The sequence below is a fragment of the Anguilla anguilla genome, chromosome 11 (assembly GCF_013347855.1).
Source record: "Anguilla anguilla isolate fAngAng1 chromosome 11, fAngAng1.pri, whole genome shotgun sequence".
Taxonomy (NCBI): domain Eukaryota; kingdom Metazoa; phylum Chordata; class Actinopteri; order Anguilliformes; family Anguillidae; genus Anguilla; species Anguilla anguilla.
In genome coordinates this window covers 42,816,160-42,843,705 of record NC_049211.1, presented here as the reverse complement: position 1 = coordinate 42,843,705, position 27,546 = coordinate 42,816,160, and the positions used below count along the sequence as shown (strand labels likewise).

General features: G+C 45.7%; 1 long non-coding RNA gene across 2 annotated transcripts in view; it reads left to right on the top strand.

The window, feature by feature from the left end:
* Positions 1 to 458: 458 nt before the first annotated feature.
* LOC118207410 overlaps positions 459 to 27,546 on the top strand; it is a 53,753-nt gene continuing 26,665 nt past the window's right edge. Inside the window, exons 1-3 of one of the 2 annotated variants that reach the window (XR_004761379.1) lie at positions 459 to 538; positions 651 to 1,055; positions 12,183 to 12,506. This is a non-coding gene — a long non-coding RNA (uncharacterized LOC118207410). Of the gene's footprint in view, positions 539 to 650; positions 1,056 to 12,182; positions 12,507 to 27,546 lie in introns of those variants that run through there. The other variant, XR_004761378.1, reaches the window with a different exon arrangement.

Genomic DNA, 27,546 nt, shown 5'->3' with positions numbered 1-27,546 from the left:
CAATGGCATGGCATCAAGGTCATTTCGCAGGAGTTTGGCTCTCATTTTCAAAGACATTTTAATGAATGTGTACTGTAAGGGTTATCTCCTTGAGGGCAAGGCTAAATCGACTTGTCAGATAAAATCGTACAGATAGACAGCGAGACAATGATGACAGAAAGCCCCACGGAATAGATGCGACTAGGTTTCCCTTTCAACTTGTCCGAAAACAGATTTCTTATTTATGCACCCGCCAATCAGGTGACTCCATTCTCATAGGTCAGGTTTCCTGTCTAGTTGCAAGAGTGAGAAGCTACATGATGCAATTTATCTCCGAGGCATGCATAATTCTTAATCATTTACATTAAATGAACATATTTAGTAAAACGTGGATATAAAAATAATTATTATTAAAACTGAACTGCTGGCTTTTCTAACCTGGAAGCACACATGTCAAGTCTCTGGCTACGCCCATCCCCTTAAACTGAGCTGTAACGTCGCGGCTACTTGAAAGCTGGTAATCACAAACGCAACGCAGCACCCGTGAACCGGCTGTCTGGTCAGTGAATGATTCCAAGTAGTTATCGCGGGGCTACCTGATGTTGCTACCTGGCGGTGAGCTTCGAATTTCCTCAGATTCAATTTACCTGCGCTTTATTTTTCTTAAATAGAGACGCACAAACGGTCACCCTCGCGCTACAAATCAGCGGGAATTGCCGTTCCTGAGCCGAGACGCATTGCCTGCCGCACACAGATCTCATCTGGGCACTGGCACAAGCGCGCGGGCTGACGGAATCGATTGGCCGACGGCGGGGAATGAGACGGCGAGAGTGGCTGTTTGTGCCCGGGTGAGATACATATTGAGCGAGCGTTATAGCTTTATTTAGCCGCATTGATTAGCAGGCAAAGTAGCCGTGCTTTGGCGATGTGTGAACGTCCTGCGCCGGCTGCCAGTTGTACCAGGAGGTCGTTCGGCATTCCCCCCACGCCCCCTCCCACAAAAGTAAAGAGGACAGTATCAACAAAAGAAAATTAGAGGAGCTGCGCACGGTTAAAATGAAAGGTTGAAAAACAAGGTCAGTCTTAAAGTCTTAAACGTGAGTTTTCGCACACAGAACATCAACGGCACACTTCATGAATACCTTTAGCCAGAGACGGTAAAAAACATAACAAAACAAGTGATTTCATCCCACATTAATTAAGGTTTTCCTTAAATAATAATCATAACATTTGAAATGTATGAACAACCAAAACTGGGTTTTCAGTTAAATACATGCAGCATACCAGGTGTCTGCATATATTCGCATAGACTGCATTGAAGAGCGAATAAAAAACAATTTATAGTTAGCTCATTGTATTTTTCCACAGCAACCCTAATTGTCGGTTTACACAAGTGTTTACACTTAAGCTGTACTTAAGTATAAATGCTTGTTGAACCAGACGTGTTTTTAACATTCTCGCCCTGAAGTTGTTTTCATTCAGCTTTGCTACCCGATGCTGTTTCATTGGCACTCTGCAATTCATCAGTCATTTTTGAACCAGCCAAATAAGTGGTACTTCCCTTGGTTACCGTTGCTATGTTGGACATCTTCCATCAGAAAAGCAATGTATACCAGGAAAAGAGAATGCATGGTGGTGTTTTATGAATTACAGAATCCTCCCCCCCCTTCCAAATGTATGATGGTTTCAATTTTGGAATAAAAATTTCATGATAACTGCTATCCTTATCAACAGACGCCATGAATGAAAAGAGATAATACAAACTTTAAATATTAACCCTGGCGTAGATCTTGTTTAGATAGATGCCAGCTTGCTACACAATGAATCTCAGTGTAGCAAATTATGCTTATAAGAAGGCAGTCCACCGCGATGTCTGTTGCTAGCTAACCCAACATTTGCTTTTGTTAAATGGCTATGGAAAGGGGAAATGCTATGAAATGAAATAAAGTGTTTAAACACACCAGGTGTCCTTTAAAAGTGAAGTCACTAGATACCCGGTTTATTAGTAATTTAGTTCATGTTTGCTCGCTGGCTCGTTTTGGGATCCAAAGATTGATTTGCTTGGTAATGCGTAATGCTGTCTGCCTTCTACTGTTGGTTTCACCTTTATAAACTTTCAAGTCCCAGTTCCCATCATATCGTTGCGTGTTACAGCTGGCTGAGCATCTCTCTGCTGAGGGTTCATACCCGAGCATTTCCTCATTATTTGTTGTTTTTAAATTAGATTTATGTATTATTTGGGGAATACAAAATCTTTCCAGAATACCTATTATCTATACCTATATCTATTATCCCAAGCTGCATCTCTTCAGCAGTTGAGATTTTATAGGATTATCAAAAACTGACTGCTGGCTCAGTATATCCCACCAGCAGAAGTACGTCTGAAGTACAAAAACATGCTACTTTCAAGCTCACTCTGATTGAATGAGTGACATACAGAACTTAACAAGTGCAAATACAAGCAATCTCTGACTGTATCAGACGCATTTGTGTTTGTATTTGAAAATGCATGGAAATAAATATTTGAAGTATTTTGAAATGCATTAACACATGAAATACTATTCCTTTAAATAAATACTAATCCTGGGAAACCAAATACTTTTAAAAATAGTATTTAGAGCCTTTTAAAAATACATAAAAATACAAATTTAAAATATTTTGAAATATTTCAATGATAGACAACCGACAATGTAGGTTTCAATGTAGGTATCCCAGAGTTCTTAGTACAATCTACTCCAGGGAACTACTGGGGGCTAGGGGTTGAATTTAGATTATGAGTAAGGGTAGCCTACGTTGGCAATTTTAAACAAACCATGTGCTGCCTCTAACAGACAGTAGCCTAAATGTTCATACATGTCTTTGCATGGGGGGATGGCAAATTCAGACTTCTTGATAAGCTACTTGCCAGTTTATTTGTACCCATGCAGTTAGTGGCCTTTTACTGTATTTCCTCTTTTTCTGTTCTCAGAGCTTTCAACAGCCATATTTACAGTTAGGTTAGACACTGATAAAATAGAATTCAGCCATGCATGTTCACTACCAATTAGCAATGGTACAATTGGACTGGGGCCATCTGCAGTCACCTGGCGCGTCTTATCAAAATAATTAGACAAAATGCTCAACTTTCAGAGCTGATAGGTTCCCGCATATCCAGTGCTTTTCAAGTCTTTCAACAGCTTGGTGCAACTGCGCATGTTGCACAACTGGCCTTCTGTTGTGATAGTATTTTCAAATAATTCCATTACATCAAGCACTTTGTATTTGAGAATTCAGTATTTCAAATGTTTTTTTTAAGACATATTTGAATGTAATTGCAAATACATGCAAATTCTCCTTAAATGTATTTTCAAATACATTTTGTAATTTAAATACGCTGTATTTGTAAATTCTGAATTTCAAATAGTTTCTAAAGTATTTAAAAGTAATTAAAATACTTTAAATATGTATTTGACCCAGGTCTGTTCTGTTCTGCTGATTTCTGTGTAGCATACCGTCCTTTTCATTCTGCAGTCTTACAGGTGAAACAGAGATGTTTCCTTTGCTACATTACACATCTATTTCAATAGTTGTAACCTTTTATTTAAAAAAAATAGAAGTCATGGAAAGTGGCAGATGTTTTTGAAATGAACTGATTGAGTGATTTAATTTTCTAGGTCAAACTATCATGCAGCAAAGATCAATGTAAACGACTTAGATAATTATCTGTGATTTACCATTAATATGATTTAAAACCAAAAACACTCGCTCACAGGCTATGTCAAACATCTGTCATAACAAGTTAATTGCCAATGGATGATATTTCATAAAATAAAGAGAATTAGGAATGACTTCAGCAGCTGTCATTTGAACAGAACTGAGGAAATAGACCTTTTTCCCAGAGTCAAAGGTGAGAAACACAAATGTTCTTTTTGAAAACTCTCTACGGAGTTTTCATAGACTTATAAATTAAGCTGTGTATCTCATAAAAATGTGATTTAAGAAGAAAAAACTGAAATGTCAAAATAAATGTGTATACCATTCCAATGGCAGAACTAGCACCAAAGAAGTCCAGGACAACATCAAAAACAAGGTTCCCATGAAGCCAGTAAGTAAGAATACTCTTATGCTGTAGAGTAGGGTACAGGAAGTAAGGATGCTCATATACTGTAGATTAGGGTACAGGAAGTAAGGATACTCTCATACTGTAGATTAGGGTACAGGAAGTAAGGATGCTCATATACTATAGATTAGGGTACAGGAGGTAAGGATGCTCATATACTATAGATTAGGGTACAGGAAGTAAGGATGCTCATATACTATAGATTAGGGTACAGGAAGTAAGGATGCTCATATACTGTAGATTAGGGTACAGGAAGTAAGGATGCTCATATACTGTAGATTAGGGTACAGGAAGTAAGGATACTCTCATACTGTAGATTAGGGTACAGGAAGTAAGGATGCTCATATACTGTAGATTAGGGTACAGGAAAAAAGGAAGCTCATATACTGTAGATTAGGGGTTGTAAGGGGTGATCTCTGATGGAAATATGATAAATCAAAAGCAGATGGAGAACATCGTGGGTAGCACAACTTGGACAGTGAGCTCCAAGGCCAAGATTTCCTATTGGATGTCAACTGAGTAACCCATTTAATCCCACCAGTCACAGTGGTGATCGGGGGGAGAAAAAACCTTTTGTTGCTGGTGTGTTTCTCAGTATGGAAACTAATGTCTGGTCATTTGTCCATGTCTCTTTCATATAGTAATAATATTTCCCTTTCCTCAGATTGTGAGATGCGTCTTAAGACTATTTTTCACTGATATTCTTCCTTTTCTATGTTCTGTGTCAGCCCTGCAGCCTGTTCCTGTACAGTGAATGAAAGTCTGATAATGTCGTCTTGTAATGAAGTTTTCTAAGCACTGTTCACCTGGGGAGGAACGGTATGGTAGTTTTTAGACGTGACTTCCTTATGTCACAGAAGCGGAAGCATTTTAGCATGGTTGTGGATCTTTGAGGACGTGACGGAAGGCATTTTGTTTCTCCAGGTCATTTTCTGTCACGGATGCTCTCGTTGGTCTGTTGTCTTATCATTTTCCTCATTACGGTTTATTTTGCTGAAAGCTGAAGGGATGTACACCCTTTAAAATTCCTCTTAACGAGCTCATGCCTGTCAGAAACATCTGCACATTCTTAAAACCGGGGGAAACTGGCCTGCCTTTTAGCGGTGATGAAAGGTATCTAAAGATATATGTTGCACGGTAGACAATACCATGGCAGGAAATGCCTACTTAACTCTCACCAACCATGTAAACGGCAGTTATTTGCCTTCTCTGCATGACGTTGGTCATATTATTTCCATCACAAATGCGAAAGATCCCTCAATTTTCCAAATGGTTGGCATTTATGTGACTGTGGACGAAACGCACTGCTGAAATGAAGTGGTTTGAGGGCTGACTGCGTTTCTCATTCAAGTGACTTGCTCTGCTGAAGTTAGGCTTTGTGGCGCATTTTTTTAGCAGAAATGCATGTAGATCAATTTGGACTTCGCTGAGTTTAGTCACAGGCACTTCAGCAATGTGGGTGGAGAGGTGGGTTTGCTGCTTCCCACAGATATGAAAGAAGTCACTTTTAGTTTGCTGTGCAGACCCATCTCTGCGAGCCTCATGGATTCTGCAGCTGACTTTTTCCCCCAGTTAGCCTGTACTGGTGATTATGGAGCAGGAAGTTTGCTGCTTTAATCTGATTCATTCTTTCATTCATTTATTCGTCGCTTTGCAAATGTCTGGAACATGGCGAGCATGGCCAATCACAGGTCACATTGCAGGTGAGCACAACCTATCATAGGTCACATTGCAGGTGAGCACGGCCTATCATAAGTCATGTTGTAGGCAAGCATGGCTTATCATAGGTCATGTTGCAGGCGAGCAAGGCCTATCATAGGTCACATTACGGGTGAGCAGGGCCTATCAGAGGTCACATTACAGGCGAGCATGGCCTATCATAGGTCACATTACAGGTGAGCAGGGCCTATCATAGGTCACATTACAGGTGACCACAGCCAATCACAGGTCACGTTGCAGGCGAGCATGGCCCATCATAGGTCACAATGCGGCTCATAACATGCTGCTCCGGGATCGATGGGCAGGTTGTCATCGCTGCATCTGAAATCGATGGCCTTCTGCAGACAAAAGCTGGGGAGAGTGGTGGAGCGGGCTTATCGACGGAGCTTCAGTGGGACAGGCCCCTCCCCTTTAATTACCTCCTCAATTAAAAGAGCCCTCCTTTTTTACTGCTGTTTTAGCTCCAGGGTCATTAAAGGTCAACGGGTCACCAGCGGTGGAAGCTTCATCACGTTGTCATTCGTGAAGAAGCACCCACGAGGAGCGTAATTCACCTCTGGAAAGATTTCCGCGTCCGGAGCGTTCGTTTTGCGAGCGCCTTGGGGCGTGGCGTCGCTGCGTTCTGAGGCTGAGCTGCGGAGGGCTGACTGAACGCGCTTCACCGGATCGCGGAGCCCAGCGTGTGAAATGGCGTTTCCTCGGAGGGGACGTCATTAAGCAGATCTAATATCGCTGCTCTTCGGAGAGGGGCTGTCGAGCCGGCTCCCCGCGGCACTGCTGAGGCTGCAGTTCTGCTGATTGCCACATCGGAGGCCTAATTGTCCCGATTATTGGCTTCACGGGGTTCGCGGGCGCCGGAGCCTGGCTCGTTTACGGCCGCTGGCCTCCTCCAGGTTTTTGGAGGCGGCGGGCCTTCCCAGCGGGCCTTCCCAGCGTGCGGTGGGGTTTCGCGGGCCTCGGGTCGTCAGGAGTCCCGCCGCTCGCCCGGATTCGCGCGGCGCGGCGCATTAGCGCACGCCGCGGCTCGCGCGTGACAGATGCTTCACCCCCCCCCTTTTTCCCGAGATCAGAGGGGGGCCGCGGCAGCATTCTGACACTCAGAACCTTGAAGCAATTAACTTTTGATCAGTGGTTCCGCGGGAATCTCATTTGAAAGTCTTCAAATAATTGGCTGAAAGTCTGAGGATAATCAGTTTTAACAGTTGGAATCCCGCGTAATTACCTCCCGCACTGTCCTGCGAGCGCTTCTTCTTCTTTAATTCCTCATCCGACGCTTTCCCCCTCGCCGGCGATTGCTTATCTCTCTTCTCCTCGCCTTCGTCCCCGGCGTTCCGCGCTGAGGGCTTACCTTCAGAACGTTCTGTCCGCTTACCGCGGCTGATGTGCTGAAGAGGGAGAGGACAATGCGCTCAGTTTATTACACACTCACCACAACACAACAGTCAGTATACATATATGTGTTTTTAAAAAAAGCTACGTCCAACAGGTGTAATGGGGCCTGTGGTGAGGGTTCCTCTTCCGGTTAATTTCAGAATTTCTCCGGTGTGTTCCTAAGCAACCCTCTTCTTCACGTGCTGCATCAGATACACGTCTGCTTGAGCTGTCCTCTGCTTGCTAAGAGTAGCCTCTCTTACCTCGAGTGCAACGAAGCTCAACGTTTTTAAGCCCTTTGGGTTGTAAACCTCTGGCAGTTGACTTTGCTCAGGGAGCCGTCTCCCAATCGCAGGAATTAAACGGCTTACACAGCTGGAACAAAGCCGGGTCGTCTGAAACACAAGGCGAGGCTGTGGAGAAGCCTTCCAGAACCGTCACCTCAAAAACTCCCTGGATGATGAAGACGATTGCGGATGAATCCCGTTGCAGTTTTAAGCAGCCGATTCACATAAGTGTAGGCACGCCTCAACTTTCCTCTTTAGCTTCCCCCCCCTCCCCCCAACCCCCAAAACATAAAGATTAGACATTATCTTGCAGTAGAAGTACTTTGTATGGAAATTTGCACAAGGTAAAAATAATGACGCATCACACACCAGAAACTCTGCACAATTCAAAATTTGAAAAGAGTATATAACACAATAGAAACACAGTAGGTTTCTATTGTGTTAGAGTATAACAATATCTTCTGTGTTCAGAGTATAATAATAATAAAATTTTTTAAATGCATTCAGCTTCCTTTTCTATTTCTCTGCATACCAAGGTTTCTTTCTCAATAATGGAGAATTCCTGCAGTAAATGAAGGGTTCTTCTGGAGGGCTAGCTGCATTAAGAGGAATCAGAAAGGGGGGGAAAGGGGAGAGTTTGCAGAAGTTCTTTGGAAGCTCAACGTCCGAGGTTCACATTCGCCCCCCTCCGCGCGGGCGATGAAAGCTGATTGGCTTTCGAAAGGGATAACGCGTTGGGCAAGCCTCTCGGCTTCTTGTGGCATTTTATACTGTGGGGGAACGGGGGGAACGGGGGGGTTGGAAGGCACAAAGCAGGGGTGTGCGGAGAGAGAATGGGGGCTCCCAAATCCGGGGGGGGTGGGGGACCCTGGGAGTCGATGGCGTTCATGTGGGCTCCCTCCACGAATAAGGCTGTATTGCCTGAACACCCCCACACAGCGCACCTCACGACAGAGGGCTTTGCGTTCCGCCGTCAGAATCGCGCCGCGTCTTCCTGCGCGACCTCACGCCTCCCCGGCGCCTCTCGCGGGCCCCTCCCGTGCGCCCGGCTCCCATTGGACCGCTCTGCGCGCGCGACGGGAGGAGCAGAGCGGCGCCTGGTCCGGGGTGTTTTTGGGAACCGTGATTGAGTGCGACGGAAGCGATTACATCGCTTTCCATTTAAACGCCCGCCAGAGCTTTCAGACGTTAAACCGCTATAAAGTTTATTAATAATAACGAGTGCGGTAATGAATAAGTAAAGAAATGCGGGCAATGTAAAAATACCGCCGGATCCCTCTCAGCTCGGATGAGTAATGTGGCCATTTTTAATCGTTTGCTCATTAGCGAATTTGACGGGTTTATTTTAGCCGGCGGTCGTGGTTTACGGTCCCGCGTGGAACGGGAGGCCTGACCTGTGACCCAGCGTTCCTCTTTCCCGAATTCCAGGACCCGTGCATCATCGCACCACCGCCGCAAATTTCCGCACCCCGTGTTCCACTGCACTCGTTTTGCATAATTAATTTAAGAGCGCCCGGGGTAAGTATAATTAAGTGAGCGCGTTGGGTTATTATAAGAAGCACTCCCTCTCGGTAAAAAAAATAAATAAATAAAATAAATAAAGCACAGGGATGCAGAAATAATTGCGGCCGTGTCTCTGATCTTATGAAATTTCCAGCGGTGTGCGGTTAGCTTCACCCCCCCCTCCCACCCCACCCCACCCCACGCCCTCTGCGCTCACCTTGCCCAGAGGAGCGGGCACATCCCCCCCTCCCCCCAGCCCATTTTGAGCAATTCGACAGAGGCACCGCAGCCATGGTTACCGCTCGCAAAGGGGAACCGAAGAGCCTCCGGGGTGCACTTAGGGGATGGGAATTAGTCCCGAGCTAAGGTTTCATATTTATTTACTTAATTATGCATGTGCTGCTAATGAACTATTCTATTGATTGAGCGGAATGGAAAACGTTGATTAAGCACATTTTGTGCTCGCCGGACCCCGTCTGAATTCTGTTATTTTGATGAACACCAAACGTTTTGCTATATTAGTGTGAGCAGCGTTTGTGTGCCGAGCAACATTTCAGGTTTATTGTCCTTTGGAGAAGGACATGCAGTATGTTTTCACAGCTCAGCGAAAGCGATATGCAGAAATACAACAGACAGCTTAACTTTCTAGTTGTTCTGTGCTATCTGTGACCAGACTGTTGACAAACTGTCCTTGACCATAGGTACACACATGCTTTAACAAACAGGGCCACAGTGACTCTCGCGGTTATAATTAAATTGGAAGAATGTATTTTTTACATAGTCTCATGTCTGTTTATCTGTATCTGTTCAACAAATTGCTCGTGGTTGATTTCATCCTGGTCTGTTCTCAAGCATCTGTTCTGACTTTTATTTAAAAATAGTGAAAAAGAATGTTTTCTGGTGAGTTGGGCAAATTGGCTGGTGATTGGATCAGGCTCAAAAATCAATGATAGCAGCTTGGCCAATGGCCATTTTAGTCCCCTTCATTAGGTGAAATAACTCTATAGAAACAAGGATCATCCAGAGCTGTAAAAAGGAACTAAACTGGCAAGTTTAAACACACTTAGCTGTTGTGCAGGGGCTGGAAGGGGAGGGGGTGAGGTGGTGGGACGGGGGCGGGACGGGGGCAGGGGGGGCGGGAGGAGTGAGTGGTGGTGGCAGGGAGCCTTTATTTCGACCTTGGCTGGACGCATGAAGACCTTTTGTGAGGAACTGGCCCGAAACAACAGGCTCCAACAATGGAAATCCCGCCCCAAAGAGACAGAGGTCTTCATTTTATAGCAGGCCGGTCGAAGGCAACGAGCCGTAAACCTCAGCTGTGCCTGCATCTGTACATACGAGTGCTCAGCTGGCGCTGTCCACGGTGCTGAACACTGACAGCCCGCAGCGCCGAAAGGCAGCGCTGTCCGCGGTGCTGAACGACGCCGCTGTCCGCGGTGCTGAACGACGCCGCTGTCCGTGGTGCTGAACGACGCCGCTGTTGCTGCCCAGCGTTCTGAACGCTGCCCCTGTCCCCGGTGCTGAATGCGGCCGCTGTCCGCGGTTCTGAACGAGCGGAGCTCGGGAAAACGGCGAGAAGGACTGACAGCAGGCAAAGCACCGGAGCTGCCCCCGCTGCCCCCCCCCCAGCAGCCCCCGCTGCCCCCGCCGCTCCCCCAGCAGCCCTCACACGGGGTTAAAGAGCAGCCGAGCGTGTCTCACTTAAAGGGGCCTTTGCTGCGGTGCGGAGGGCCGAGGGGGAGGGCTGCCAGTTTGACGGGTGAAAGCCGCTGCAGCTGCAGGAGCTAAAGACGAGGCCCTGTATGCGCTGGCAAATCTGTGCTCTCCCTTTCGGCTGGGCTCCTCCAATAAAAGGATTCATTTGTTCATTTTTCATTTATTTATTTATTGAGTAGTTGTTTAAGGACTAGATACCAAAAAACGAGTTGTTTTGGGTGATAAAATATACATCCACTTTTGGGATGTTTATTGAGATGCGTTTTTAAGCTCGCCTGTTTCGTTTGTCTCTCTCCTCGAACGCTGCGAGCGAACTCCTTGCCCCCTTCCTCAGCTCCCTGACCAGCCCGCCTCTGTGGCTCCTATTCACGGGGAACACAATGCCTGCTATACAAGGCACCGGTGTTCCCGCTCGTCAGGACGTCAGCCAATGCATCGCGGCGGCGCCCTCTTCAATATGAAACGGAGGACATCCTTTACAAGGCAGGGGAACCAGACGGCCATTGTCTGTCGAGCTATTGTCGCTGGGGAAATTGTTAGCGGGGACGAAACGCCGCGCCCAGCCATCCCCCTCTTAGCGGCGGCGGCGGCGGCGGCGGGACGGGGAGCGGCCGGCCCTCCCGGGCGAGCGTGCTCCTCCAGGACGCCGCCGAGCGCGTCTGCTGCGCTCTCCTCTCTGTGGCAGAGCAGGTTGCGTAAGGAGTCATACACGGCCCCAGGCCTCTGTCACTGAGTTGGGATCTGTTCAGATCAGGGCTCCTCCTGTGGCACTCTCACACGCGCGGTGGCTCAACACCAATCCTGTTACAGCAGCAGGGATTTACATCAGTCACCACTCCTAATGATACATGTATTTATTTATCTTTATTAAATGGTAAATGGTAAATGGACTGCATTTATATAGCGCTTTTATCCAAAGCGCTTTACAATTGATGCCTCTCATTCGCCAGAGCAGTTAGGGGTTAGGGGTTAGGTGTCTTGCTCAAGGACACTTCGACATGCCCAGGGCGGGGTTTGAACCGGCAACCCTCCGACTGCCAGACAATCGGTCTTACCTCCTGAGCTATGTCACCCCAGATTATTAGTATTAGATATTAGTAGGAGTAGTAATAGAGTAGTAGAAGTACTGGTAGTAACACAAGTAGTAGTAGTAGTAGCAGTTGTACTTGTAGTAGTAGCAGTAGTTGTTGTAGTAGTTAATGATCATAGTAATGATGATTGCCAGTTATTGAGAATGTATAGATTTGTGTATTTCTGTGGATTGTGTTTTTTAATGTTGTATATTTTCAGCATCTATATTAACCAGGGGATCGCACACAGATGCCTCCCTGCTACTTCAGGATCGTAACTTAGCCAGTACACAACTGAAGGCCATTGATGATTGTGTGATGCTAAAGACTCCCAGTCTGAAAGAGTGAAGGGCTTCTTCTGTACGCTCCGTTCTGTTCTGTGTGTAAGGCTCTGTCTCATACAGACTCACACAGGGATTATCTGTCCTATGCCTACAGGGGACAGCCAGTGCAGAGACCGGCAGTGCAGCTGCTCACATGGGCTCGCATGGGCGGACCGTGACCCCCGAAAAGGATGACTCATAGCGCTGGACGTGCAGAATTTGTCACCCAGCGAATGGCTCGTGTCTTCAGGATTCTCCAGCTGTTTTTTTTTCCTGGTGAAAGAAAGGCAGGGTTTATTATAATGCACAAGGCCACTCTGTGTTTCTCAGCAATACCTGGTGGAGTTAGGATCAGACTGCCCCCACAGCAGTACAATACTATACAGTACAATACTCTGTAAATATGCGAGGAAGATATAATGACAGATATATTTCACATTTGTCTTTGTGTGTGTGTAATTTGTGTATTATTAGACCATATGTTTTGAGGGTCTGCAATATAGTTTCTGTTATTGCCGGTTTATGTGACGCATTTTATTTAACTATTTCACTGCCATCAGGGAGAAAACACTGTAGTGGAGTAGTCAGCCTCAGCCTGGCTTGGCTCGGCTCAGTTTGGCACGGCTTGGACCGGCTCGGCTCGGCACGGTTTGACCCGGCATGGCTTGGCTCGGTTTGGCTCACCTTGGCTTGGCTCAGCCTTGCTCAGCTCGGCCTGGCTTGGCCCGGCTCGGCTCAGTTTGGTCCGTCTTGGCTCGGCTTGGCCCGGCTCACCTTGGCCCGGCCCGGCTTGGCTTGGCCCGGCTCGGCTCAATTTGGTCCGTCTTGGCTCGGCTTGGCCCGGCTCACTTTGGCCCGGCCCGGCCCGGCTCGGCTTGGCCCGGCCCGGCAGGCAGAGTCCCCGCCGGTGTCCGGGGGACTCCCAGAGGCCGGCGGCAGGGCAGCAGTGCACTCCAGGTCCCAGCGTGCACTCAGGGACAGGCAGTGTAACACCCTGGAAGAGACACTGTTAGGGGGGCCTCTTACTACCAAATGAATGTCCAATGACCGAAGAATAATGGAACCTGACACGTGTAGTTCAATAAACCAGCCGTCCCTCGGCGCATCTTAGAGATGATTCCTCCCCTGTGCCCCTCTGTCTGATAGACTGCCATCATGAAAACCTGGCAGAAAATCTATCCCCCAGCCTCTCTGGGTATACAGCTGCACCTGCATTAAAGATGCAATAGCCCCTTTTAGCAAAATTGATTACTTAGAACGTGGAGAAGGGGAGAAGGAATGGTTGGGATCTAAATGCAGCTTGTCCTGGGTAAGATGATATGCCATCTGCCACGCTGTGAATTTCTATCCTTCCCTGTCTCTTATTCTTCCCTTCTCTTTCTCTCTGTCTTTCCTTTTCTCTCTTACTCTCTTTCTCTCTCTGTTTGATTATCTGTCTGTCTTACTCTGTCTCTATCTGTTTCTTTGTTTGGCTGTCCTTCCCTCTATTGGTCTCTCAGGCGCTTGTTATAAATCTGATTTGAGAGCGGGGTCTTGTTTTTGCGCATAATTGTGTGTTGTTGTTTTTTTTGGTGGGGGGGAGGGGGCAGAGGAATTGAAGATTCAGCAACAGGATTGCTTTTGCAATTGTGAATGTAATCATTTTGCTGACTCTTCAATCCCCCCCCCCCCCCAACCTCCCCAAAAAAAGACACAATTATGCTTTAAAACAAGACAACGCTCTCAAATCAGATTTATAACAAGAGCCTGAGAGACGGATAGAGGGAAAGAAAGCCAGACAAAGAACAAAGAAACAGAATAAAGGCGAGAGAGAAATAGACAGAAGCAGACAGACAAAGAAACAGAGTGAAAGCGAGAACAGAACAGATTGTTGTTACAAGTTCATCACCTGCCTACTTCCATTCAAAGCTGTAAAATGACTATACTAGTTCCATAATGTCTCGTTTACGTCTTTATGTACGTATGCCTGGTTTTGCAGCTTGTCTACATGTAACGCAGGAGAAATATCCAGTCCAAGTGCGATTACATGTACTCTCTGAGAGGAAAATGTTCTCCATTGCAGTTTATCTAACACTGAACTAAATCTTGTGCCGGTTATAAAAATGCACTGAAACCCAAAGTGCGTTATTGCCTGCTAAAAGCCACCATCAGCACCATTAGGCATTATTATTAGGCATAAGTTAATCAGCATTATTAAATATGGAAGCTTTGTTAAATAGCAGCCTGTGATGAATATGCGTGTGAATATGGGCGCCTGGATTGGAGAGCTGTTCAGCCGTAATGACTGGGATTGTTCGGTGGAAATCATTTCCTGCTGGTTCACGGCCTCTCCCCGTTCTCCTCACGCGTGCTTTTTTCCACATCCTAGTTAAGAACATGTTAAAAAAAAAATTAAAAAAAACCGAGAGTGCAAGACACAGTTATTTCAGTCTGTGATTACAATCAGCACCAAATAAACATAAATTGCATGAGCTGTTTCGCACATTGGGCCCAAACCACAGATTTAGCTTGGGGGAGCGCTAAAACCCTGTCGTTCTGTTCTCAGTGGGAGTCGTACGTGTGGATTGGACTGCAGCTCTAATGCGCGTGGGTCTGTAGTGTAGTCGCCCTCCACGGTCGCAGGAAACAGGAAGTCCACCATGGCGTATCCAGGGTTTTTTTCCAGGCATTAACAGGCGCTCCTAACACGCTGCACCTCCACTGAATTCACGATCGCCTGCGTAAACATCACGGAAAAATCAATGAGACCTCAGGCTCAACGGGGCCGTGAACACAGGCCGCGTTTGCGATTAAAAAATGTTCCCGTGCAAACAAAACTATTCTTTTCGCACCCGTGCGACGAGTTGTTTGGCTCAATTGAGTGCTGTCGTTATTAATGTTAAACCTGCAGGACTCAGGAGTTCAACAACTTCTCATCTAAGACTGACAATTGCCTGCATTATGGGAAATGTATTTCGAGCATCATTCCATAGTGTGCCATCGTGAATAGTGATACTTTTGGACTGTCTTTTACTTTTGGACTGTGCAATTGCACCGCGTGCTGTAGTGCAAGGTCTGTCAGCTAGCCGGAGTTGAGTATTTACCTGACATAGTAGATGCTGTCCATTTTACCCGTATTAAATGGAAAATATAACCGTTTTACTAAAAAGCTATTTTGACAGAGCTGCTTTTTGAAATTTGTTTAGTTATTTTTGTAATTTTAAATAGTGAATCTTAAGGTCAAATGGTCAAAAGTCTCTTGTTATTAATATCATTAGCCTAAATCGTTACTTTTTGTTGTTCATTGAAGGACAGATACAAATGCAAGAAAAACATGATACTCCTCTTAAAAACCTGGCAGTATTGAACAAGTACAGAAGAGTAGGAGGCCCCCATACAGAGAGTGGCCAGCAGAGTTTGTAGATGTTTTAAATTATGATTAATAGATAAATGGTTTGATATATATGCTGTTTGCAGTTCATTCATTTTTGTTTCAAAGCACACCATGTAATTTTTCACAATGTTTTTTTAAATATATTTTTTTTAGTATAGTTATCCTTATCCTTTCCTAGGTTATCCTTAAGGTTTGTGACCTTTTTGACCTTACTAGCGCCAATGCTACTGGCACCGCCCTGCTTGGATCTCTCTGCTCAGATCTCCGTACTCTTATGCTGAACGCTCCCAAGGAAAGTGTCTGCAGCTGATAATGCAGCCCAGTGTCAGAACCACGTTCCAAACACGCTTCCCTTCCAGTGTCGTCACGAAAACATTGCACTTACTGACCTCTGGTCAGGTGTACAGAAGTGGGACACACGTTCAACGTTCAAAGAGTCACACTGACTTTAGGACAGCGAGTCAGGCTGTATGAGCCTGTTTTTAACTGGGCTCTTTTCATTCTGGCCAGAAGAATACGATTCTCCTGAAGGCTTCATGCGTTTCTCTGTTTCTCCTGATATCAAATCACTGTGCCAAACAGAGATACTGTAATTGTGATGGATAATTAGCTGGACTTTGTATTTCCTGTTGTTCTTCTTTGCGGTTTCTTTCTGCGGTGTGGTGGCAGAGCTGGTGTATCTGTGCTGGCCGTACCGACGAGGCCGGCTGCATCTATTCATTTCCAGTTCAGGTGTCATTGTGAAGTTCAACCCCTTATTGGATACACTGCTATCACATGATTGTGTACTTCAGCACGGTTACCAGCACAGTAGGTAACTTAGTCATCTTGTACACCTGTACGTTGCTTTATTAGCTATGAAGGTATCTAACAAGGCTATTAGATTATGTTAGATAGGATAACAGTTCCTGATTCCATATTCAGAACACATTCAGCTCTATTGAGACTGAGGCTATGACAGATACTTATGAGTGAGTGCATCGTGGGCTGTGGTCTTGCTTCTGGTGTTGATAGGAACAAATATTTAGTTCTTACCACTCTGTTGTAGCTATTTGCACTTAGCTGAATTGCCCACTCCTGATCTAAGGGTAGAAAATTTTTTAATTTGCTAAAATGAAGTGAGGAGTGGTTTTTGGTGGTGTGAATGAAGTTCCCTTGCATTGGGTACCGAGGAGAACAGAGCAGGAGGAGTTGACACTTAAGGGATCGTCACCTGATCACCTGCCACTTTAACTCTCTTGGACATTGACATGGACGAGTCTTAAATCTGTGAGGGCGGGGCTCAGCCTACACTCAGGGGTGGGGCCTCTTGATTGACATGAGGCCCTTTTGGAGCCAGACCTGCTGTTTTCTTTCACACAGAAAGTGCAGATGCACAGTCACAATCCGCCCTTCATTGTTTCCGGTGGAACCAGACAGGAGCTTAGGAGCTGTGTGTGTACTGTAGCAATACAACGTGTTCATATCAGTTGTTACACTTGATCACATAGATGTGACCAGCCAACCACTGCTGAGCTCAGAAGAGTGGCATATCTTAAGATGGCAGGCAGCAACTATAAAATGCTAAAGGTAAAGGGCATATTCTTGTGATGTCTACTTTTAGTCTTCAATAACAATAGAGCGTTGGTCTGTTTGACCGGAATTCATCCTGAGAATAGCTGGCTTAGTCACACGCTTGTGACTTGTCAGAATCGTAGAACTGCTGTTCAGCAGGAAGTTGTCTGTTTGTAGTTGTTTTTGGCGTGACAGGAAAGACCACCCAGCTTCTTATGGGCCTCCTCTCTTTGAGCGCGTCCCTGTGGGAAGCTGAATGGTGTCCCTGTGTGACAGATCCACAAGGAGTGGGTTCCCATCCATTGAGGCCGTATAGAGCATACCGTAACATAGCATAATGCTGATAACAGGCCGTACAGCCCAGCAGTGCTCGCCCCTGTCTGAGTATCGCCTCTGACTGCTATGTGAAGTACAGCCTTGGACTCCACCCAGGGGTGTAGAGCTGGAAGGCAGGTGGAGAACATCAGAGGCGGAGTCTGATCTTGCACCCCCCCACCCCCACCCCCGATCCCCCTCAGGCTTTGACGCGTGACTGACAGATCTGATGGCGCATCTGTTGCCGTGGCTACGCTGCGGCTGATATGGCTTCCTAGCGCCTGATCTCCGTGCGTAGCGCAGGCCGCTCTGAGATGGCGGTGCGGGGCGTGGTCCTCCGCAGCCCTGTGACGGGCCGGTAGGGCCTGGCGATGCGCGGCTGGAGCGCTCGATCTGCGGCGGTGGCGATGGCGGTGTCCCCAGCTGGGGATCGACCGGCAGCGGGATCCTTCTGAACATCTATTGCGGCGATCTGTCGAGTGGCCGCCCCGTACCAGACTCCCTCCCCCCGTTTGTCCCGTCCTGCCAGTTAGCTCACCCCCCCCCCCCCCCCCCCCCCCCCACACTGTGTGCAGACCCTCCTTCCTCTGATGCATTTCGTCCTCCCGTTGTGTGGCGCATCGGGCTCCGATCGCCGGCGAGGTGGTGGATCGTAGCCACGCCCTCTTTTTCCTGTCCGTGACGCGGCACAGTTCTCTATGGCTCCCGGGTGCTCAGGACACATTTATCATGTCGGATGTTCTGGCTCAACTCCACTGGACAAAAGGAAAACAAAGATCGAGGAAAGAAAGGGAGGAAGGCAACCAGGAGGGAAAAAACCCTGAAGAAAATCTTGGCAGCCGTGTCGCAGCAGTGCCTAAAGACAGGCGATAGGAAGCTTTGTTTGTGGCAGGAAAGCAGAAGTAAGTGTTTCAGTGTAGCAGTTCAGCACATTATGGTGTACATCCTCCCTATTCTGGTATCAGTGTAGCAGTACAGCACATTATGGTGTACACCCTCCCTATTCTGGTTTCAGTGCTACAGTACAGCACATTATGGTGTACACCCTCCCTATTCTGGTTTCAGTGCTACAGTACAGCACATTATGGTGTACACCCTCCCTATTCTGGTTTCAGTGTAGCAGTACAGCACATTATGGTGTACACCCTCTCCATTCTGGTTTCAGTGCTACAGTACAGCACATTATGGTGTACACCCTCCCCTCTTCTGGTATCAGTGTAGCAGTTCAGCACATTATGGTGTACACCCTCCCCTGTTCTGGTATCAGTGTAGCAGTTCAGCACATTATGGTGTACACCCTCCCCTGTTCTGGTATCAGTGTAGCAGTTCAGCACATTATGGTGTACACCCTCCCTGTTCTGGTTTCAGTGCTACAGTACAGCACACTGTGGTGTACACCCTCCCCTGTTCTGGTTTCAGTGCTACAGTACAGCACACTATGGTGTACACCCTCCCCTGTTCTGGTATCAGTGTAGCAGTTCAGCACATTATGGTGTACACCCTCCCCTGTTCTGGTTTCAGTGTAGCAGTTCAGCACATTATGGTGTACACCCTCCCCTGTTCTTGTATCAGTGTAGCAGTACAGCACATTATGGTGTACACCCTCCCTGTTCTGGTATCAGTGTAGCAGTACAGCACATTATGGTGTACACCCTCCCTGTTCTGGTTTCAGTGCTACAGTTCAGCACATTATGGTGTACACCCTCCCCTGTTCTTGTATCAGTGTAACAGTACAGCACATTATGGTGTACACCCTCCCTATTCTGGTTTCAGTGCTACAGTACAGCACATTATGGTGTACACCCTCTCCATTCTGGTTTCAGTGCTACAGTACAGCACATTATGGTGTACACCCTCCCTATTCTGGTTTCAGTGTAGCAGTACAGCACATTATGGTGTACACCCTCTCCATTCTGGTTTCAGTGTAGCTGAGCTCTTGAATAATACCAAGCTAACACCATACAGATCAGCTCTTAAAGAGGCAACATGAATATAGCTTCAATACATGCATGTAGTATGTACTCAATGTGTAATTACAGAAGGGTGACAAATTAAAGGAAAAACCAACATAAAGTGTATTAGTAAGATGTTGGGCCACCACAATCCACCAGAACAGCTTCAATGTGCCTTTGCATAGATTCTATATGTCTCTGGAGCTCTACTGGAGGGATGGAACACCATTCTTCCATAATATATTCCCTCATTTGTTATTTTGATGATGGCAGTGGAGAGCGCTGTCTAACTTGTCTGTCCAAAATTTCCCATAGGTGTTCAATCTGGTGACTGCGAAGGCCAGAGAATATGACTCACATCATTTTCATACTCATCAAACCATTCAGTGACCTCCTCGTACCCTGTGGACACATTGTCATCCTGGAAGAGACCACTCCCATCAGGATAGAAATGTTTCATCATAGGATGAAGATGATCACTCAGAATAACTTTGTATTGATTTGCCGTGACCCTTCCCTCTAAGGGGACAAGTGGACCCAAACCATGCCAGAAAATAACCCCCACAGCATAACAGAGCCACCGGACCCCCTCACTGTTGGGGTCAAGCATTCAGGCCCATACCATTCTCTACGCCACACATGCACTCGCCCACTTGTCGAGAATATGGAGAAGGATGACTCATCTGACCATATGACTTTTTTCCACATCTCTGTAGACCAGTGCCTATGGCTTTTGCACCACTGAACTCTCAGATGTGCATTTGTCTTTGTAATGAGGGGTTTATGCACTGCAACCCTACTATAATATCCCTATGTAATTATTGACAGACTGTTCTTGACAGTCTGATTATGTCCTACATTCACATTCTCAGTCATCTGAGATAGAGTTGCTCTTCTGTTTTTCCATATAGTGTACATATCGCACTAATGCACAAGCACCACTGATGTCTTTCCCATAGATCTAAATGCCGATGTCACTGTAGTCACTGTTCCTATTGAAACGCTAGTTAGTTGAGCAGTCTTTGTGACTGAAGCTCCTGCCATCCGTGCCCCAATGATGAATCCTCCTTCAAAGTTAAAAAATCGATGTCAACTGGTCCTGCTCATCATGTTAATACATGCCACAGAGCATGATTGGATGTTAATTGCTTAATCATGCTTAATCTTGCTTAATTGCTTAATCATGTGTTTCATGCAGTGCACCTGTATGGAAGCATCTACATTCATTATGTTTCTCCACTCATTTATTCACTCAAGAGTACATACTGTATGTGTTAATGCGTGTGTAAATGTGTGCATCATTTTTTAGGTACACATAAATGTGTGTGTGTGTACTGGCTGTCAACTGGACTAAATAATGTAATATTGTATTACATGAGATCTGGTTAGATTTGAACATATACTGGAGAGTTTCACAATTTGTTGAATTATTATATTGGCATAAATGTGTAGGACCAGTTTAAGTGCTTCTTGTCATGTGAGTTATGTCCACTATGTGGTGAAAGCTCCACTTGAAGATTTAACAAACAAAAAAATAGCTTATGGATAGTGATAAAATACAAAGCAAGGTCGGTTGTTGAATTGGCTGGCTATATTATTGTTTGACTTGAAGTAAACAGAATTCTAGACTATCACAATGTAAAATAAAAAACAAGCCCAGATCAAGTACCAACAGCCTACAAATCATGTATATTTACCTAAAAATCAAACCGTTATTTTATATTGATCACACGATTCCCATTCTGTAAGAATGACTTAAGGCACAAAATGGCTGATATTGTCGTGGAATAGTAACAACAACAAAAACAGTTAGGCTTCAGTTCGGCAATATGTATTAGCATGACCCTTCTAGCGATTACTTGTCAAAACGCAAGATGATCTGCTAGTTTCGAGGGGATGGGGGGGGGTATTTTTTTTAGTTTTTATCTGCAGTGTTCCTTGCTGAGGTGAAAACACGCAGTTCTTGAACAGAAGTTTCCGGAACGCTCTGGTGTTTCTGCGCTCGCTGGGCAGTGTGCTTCCGTCCCACGCCTGGATTCTGGTCAGCAGCTAGTGCCGCTCGCCTCCCCCCATACATCCTCATCTCTCGCTGTGGGACATTAACCAGCTGCATTAACATTAACCGACTTTTTATTATTTCATTCAACGCGTGATTGGCTATGCGCCAGTGAAACCAGGGCCACTCACAAGCCCCAGATTACATTGTGAAATATAGAACATATAAAATTTTAAACATATTTATAGTGTGTTTTTATATTTTCAAAATGACCTTCATGTATTGGATTCAAATATTCGTTTTAACAATGAAACAATATATTCTTTCCATTGTTATATTAAAATTTTGAATCAAAATCTTGACACCCCTTGTGTGTGCACATGTCTGTGCGTGTGTGTGTAATGTGCGCATGTGTGTGTGTGTACATACGTGTGTGTGTGTATGTGTGTATGCGTGCCTGCATGTGCGTGCGTGTCTGTGCCTCAGTGTGTGCCTGCAGCCCAGGCCATTGATCGCTCTGCTCGCAGGTCTGAAAATGTCTGACAGCTCAGACAGGAGCAGATTGCCTCAATTCCCCTCAGGCGGCGGTCTGCGCGAGACTGTTGCCGTTCGCGGCCTGCGGGCCCGCCGTTGCCACGGAGACTCCCGCCCTTCTCGGGAGGGCGGGGCCGCCGCGATCTCCGCGGGAACACGTCGCTCGGACCCTCGCTGTTTCGTGCACGCGTTCGCCATCGATCCCCTCCCCCACCCGCGCGTTGATCAGCCCCATTGGGCCTGCTTAGTCTATCGCTGTTGTTAGGCCTTCATCGCTCCGCATATCTCTGGGCTGCAAATCATTGAAAATCCATAATCGCTTCATGTTCAAATGAGTTAAGGATATGTATATACTCACTCTGCAGCACACAATAAATGAAAGGGTCGTGCGTTGTGTGCAGGGTGAGCCAAAGGCCAGGGTACAAAAATAAAAAGCTCCTTGTTTCCATTTTAGAAAGATGCGCCCTTTCTAAAATGGAGTCAGTGCTCAAGAATAAAGGACTCTGGGAGATACTCCTACCTTTTTTTTTTCTTTTTTTTTTAACAAAGTAACATACCTTTTAGGTGATACTTTCTATCAATGGTCTTTCATAAGAGCTATGCAACTTCATAAACACTATAATAGCACTTTCATATGCACCACAGAATACTTGCTAAATAGCTCATGTCAGTAACTGAGAATAGGCCTGTTGCGTGTTGACACAGGAAGTGACATGCCGTGACATGCCAGGTGACACAAACCACAGGCCTATGTGTGGATATTTACATGAGTATTTTTGAATCTATGCAGTGCTCTATGAAGACCTGTGTTGCTTGTATGAAGGACAAAAGTTGTTTATTTCCCTTTCATTGCTTTATTATTCAATTATCACTGTGGCTTTATTATTCAATCTTGACTGCAAACTAAGAGAAGCAGTAGCCTAATGCAGTTGTTTATTTCACGCACTAGATTGAGGTTATTGTACAGTGAGAAATGTTGTGATGTTTGATGTCTGTTATCATGAAACGCTGGCAGTGGATCCGGTCTCTGTTGTGTTTTCTTTCGGCTGCAATTAAATTCAGAGCCAACATCTGATGCCGTTGCTGAAATCATCTCCATGGCAAAAACAAGGCACTGCCTTGCTGTGTCACCAGTACTGCCAAGTGTAACCATAACTCGCCATGTCAGGGATGGCCTGTCGCCATACTCGGTTACCGCGGGTTACAGATACAGTGATATCTAAAAAGGAAGAAAAGCACCATTCTTATTGTCTTAATCATTCAATGCAGTCCGTATTTCTCTTTTCTTGACTTTTTTACCGCATTTCGTCTCATCGCAGCATTTAAAGCTGTTTACATACTTCTTCCCTTCAAAGTACTGCATGAATAATCAGTTTGCTTATCTCCTCTTTTTTTCTTACTGTGCCATTTTACAGGCGAGAGAACATCTGGTCTTTTAGAATCACTCCTTAACCGAAATCGCACAGATAGACAGAGCGTCGGAGCACATTTTGAGGTTGTTTTTTATTGTTTTGTTTTTTTAAAAATATAATCAATCATCTCAAAAAGTGCTGACAAAATATGAGCGATTGCGCGAAAAGAGAATACAGACACGAACAACTTAATTACCGATGCTTTAATAACGGGTCCAGATTCAGACCCAGACAACGTAAAGCTGTCCGTCTTTAAGAAAGCAATTTTATACTTGTAGTTCATGGTGTTGAAATTCCCTTGACAACTCTTTCCCCTCACAAAACCCAGCTCCAATATCACCGGCTGATTGCCCTCAAACGTCTGTGACAGTAAATCTATCAATCTGACAATCCGGAGTGTAAATTGAAGCCCGGAGTTGACAGTTGAATAAAAGACCACTTGTGACGGAGCGGCGTAAACTTGGGAAGGGGAAGGGGGCGGGGGGGGTGGGGGGAGCGGGGGGCAGGAGAGGAGCGCTGATATGAGCCTTCAGAGGCACTCAAGCCCCTGCAGATACACTCGCATTTCCCTAACTCAATCTGCTCGGCTGTCCTTTCTTTTTTCTTTTCTGTGGGAGCAGATTAGTGGGGGTGGAAATTCCACACGTGTAACCGTACCTTTAAAACGGAAAAGGGGGGTGGGGGGGGGGATGGGGCACCGCAGTGCGTTAAAATGCAGAGCAGGCGGGGCTGCTGGGTGGCTCATCCGGTTAAGGCCCTGTTCTGGGTCTCGTCCAGGGATGGGCTACGCGACCCAGGCCTGGATCGTGACCAGGCCAGGCCACTGCTAATCGGGGAAGGCGGCATCGCCCAGGGGGCCAGGATCCGCGTGAGCCCGGATAACTTTCCCGCGACTCTCACCGCGGTGCGATGAGACGGCGTGCAGCATGGCGTGCTAGCCAGGATATCGTGTGAGCGTGCGTGCGGCATGGCGTGCTAGCCCGGATAGCATGTGAGCGGCATGGCGTGCTAGCCCGGATAGCGTGCGCGCGGCATGGCGTGCTAGCCCGGATAGCGTGAGAGCGGCATGGCGTGCTAGCCCGGATAGCGTGAGAGCGGCATGGCGTGCTAGCCCGGATAGCGTGAGAGCGGCATGGCGTGCTAGCCCGGATAGCGTGCGCGCGGCATGGCGTGCTAGCCCGGATAGCGTGCGCGCGGCATGGCGTGCTAGCCCGGATAGCGCGTGAGCGTGCGCGCTGCAGCGGTTAGCCCTGGCGTGTGTGACTGTCCGTTCCACACAGGGCAGTAAGAGGGGGAAAGGCCCATCAGAGAGGGTGGACTGCAGGTGATCCTGATGAAAAGAGTGAACAGGCAAGGAAAAGAGGAGCGGGAACAAAGTGCTGTATTCAGAACGGAAAGAGCCGAAGAGCGCTCGGGATGAAACGCTTTAGCCGCGGACGCGAGCTGTAAAGACACCCGAGCAGAGGACGTAGGGCAAGGCCAGAGACAGGGCTGCTACTCAGCAGCTTCAGTTCCTTATTCTCCACAGCAGACCTGGGTATTAACACCTTTCAGAAATAGCGCTTCCCTCTGCAGGTGCTGCTAAGATGAGAAAAGCTACTAGATGCTCGCAGATCCCATTTGCGAATTTTCAGTGGGGCAGTAACCGAATCTTACCATCGTATGTAATAAAATGAAAATGGGTCTTACTGGGACCTAAAGGGTTATTTGGGAAATCATTATTTGACTCAGGTCTGATCTACATCATCATTTAATTATCTCTAATAACTCAGTAACAGTGGGTTCAATTAAATAGCAGTGTAGTTCATCGTCAAATTTACAATTTGGTCTGCATGAATACATTTGTACTTTATGTAATACGAATGATTGGTTAACCAGTAGTGTGACCGTCTTTTTGTTCAGGGACTTTCAGTGACAGTCTAATTAATCCAAATCTTGCATTCTTACATGGTTAAACTAGCTGTTGAATACTTAAGCGACTGTAGTTTTTTTTTGTCTTTTGAGATAAACCACTTACCACAGATTACAACAGTTCATAACAAAATGCCACAGTTTGCCAGTACATACGTGTTGTAATTAATGCTTCTTTTATGTTTAAACATGCACAATGAGTGAAACTATAGCTTACACCCGCAATTTTTCAATATAACATCCAGAAAGGTTATCTGAATAATAAGATGTTTTGTGTAGTCATATTTTGGTGCTTTTGCATTTTTTTCGCCCACACTGTTCACTCTCAGATGCACAGACCATAAAAGAATAATGCAATTTTCAGTCTGTCAGCTTATATATTCACAAAGAAATCAAAGGTGACATTTCCAATAATGTGCTAGCGTGAAGTATACAGCTGGGGTTCTGAAATTTCAAGTTTTATATTCTCACTAAAATACTACCTTTAGAACGATGCAATATAGAGATTTGTCATTTAATGTAACACACACACTCACAGAGATGAGTGAGAAAGTGATATGCATGTGTTTGCTTCATTAGCTTTCATTCTATCAATGAATTACCCCCCCCCCCTTCTCCCAGTGCAGATTACTATAGGAATGAACTGCAATAAGGTTTAAAAATGATTCTTAGATGTGAAATATGGATGTCTATGTGACCTTTGTGAAAGCATTTACATATGCGCAGACTCAGGTGCGTGTGCGCTGCTAAGCTGTGTGTGTGTGTGTGTATGTATTCTGCATTGTTTCTTGAAAATAACAACATCCTAAGGGATAGCCAGCATGGTTTTTTTCAAGGGAAGGTCATGCCTGACAAAACTTTTGGTATTCTTTGAAAAAGCTGCCAGGTGTTTTTATTATAACAAGGCTTATGATATTATATATTTAGATTTCCAAAAAACTTTGAAAAGGTACCACATGAAAGTTCACAGTGGGCTTGGAACTGGCTACAGGGTAGAACCCAAAGAGTAGTATTAGGAGGGATCATACCTGATGAGGGTACTATGGGAAGTGGAGTCCCTCAAGGATCGGTGATGGGACCCCTGCTGTTCCTAATTTATATCAATGACCTTGACAGGGAGATAGAAAGTACATTAGTCAAATTTTCAGATGATACAAACCTGGGAGGCCCAACTAATAATTTGGAATATACCAAATTAATACAAGAAGATAAAATCCAGAAGTGGGTGGAAATCTGACAAATGAAATTCAGTATAGCCAACTGTAAAGTTTGTCATGAAGGAAATAATTTTTTTGAGTTGATCAAAGCTTTTCAGGTTCTAGTCACTGTGTTGCAGTAGTAAAAAAGGCCAACAGGACGTTGGGATACATAGCCAAATGTATTGAGTATAACACGAAGGAAGCTATACTTATCTTATAAAATACATTTGATAGACCACACTTGGGAGTATTGTGTGCAGTTCTGGGGACCGTGCTACAAGAAAGATATAGCGGTTTTAGAAAAGGTTCAAAGAAGAGCAACCAAATTGATTCCTGTTTTGAAAGATAAAAGCTATGAGGAAGGACTTAAGATGCTTAATCTCTTCAAGCTTTGTAAAAGGAGACTTAGTGGTGATTTGATTGAAGTTTTTAAGTTAATAAAGGGGATTAACAAAGTGAACCACAAGAGATTCTTCAGTTTGGGGGGGGGGGGGGGGCTGCATTTATATAGCACTTTTATCCAAAGCGCTTTACAATTGATGCCTCTCATTCACTAGAGCAGTTAGGGGTTAGGTGTCTTGCTCAGGGAATCGAACCGGCAAGCTTCCGACTGCCAGACAAGCGCTCTTACCTGCTGAGCTATGTCGCCCAGTTTGAGTTCTGTTAGTGGAACGAGGGGACATAAATGGAAATGATCAAAAGGTAAATCCCACACAGACAATAGGAAGCATTTTTTCATACAGAGAGTAGTCAATGTGTGCAATAGCTTGCCAGGTCATGTAGTAGAAGCAGGATTTTCAAGACTAGGCTTGATACAGTGTTAGGTACTATCGAGCCTGTAGGTAATCACAGCACAAGGTACAATTTAGTCAGGGAAATGGCGAGTATTGTTGGGCTGAATGGCCTGTTCTCGTCATTATGTTAGGTTATGTTATGTTGTGTGTGTGTGTGTGTGTGTGTGTGTGTGTGTGTGTGTGCGCGTGAGTGTGTGTGAGTGTTTGTGGGTGTGTATGTGCTCCTATGCTGCAAATGTCGATGCAGTCATAAAAACGATAATATTTGTAACTGATTCGGGGACATGCAATGCAGAATTCCATATTTATTTCTACTTTAATCTCAAAAAGTATTCATTTATTTACAAACTCAGAGCCTCGCATTGTGATACAAATCATAAACAGCTTCAGTATTTCCACAGACTCAAAGCTCGTGTACGTGTCTGCACAGTGGGTTGTG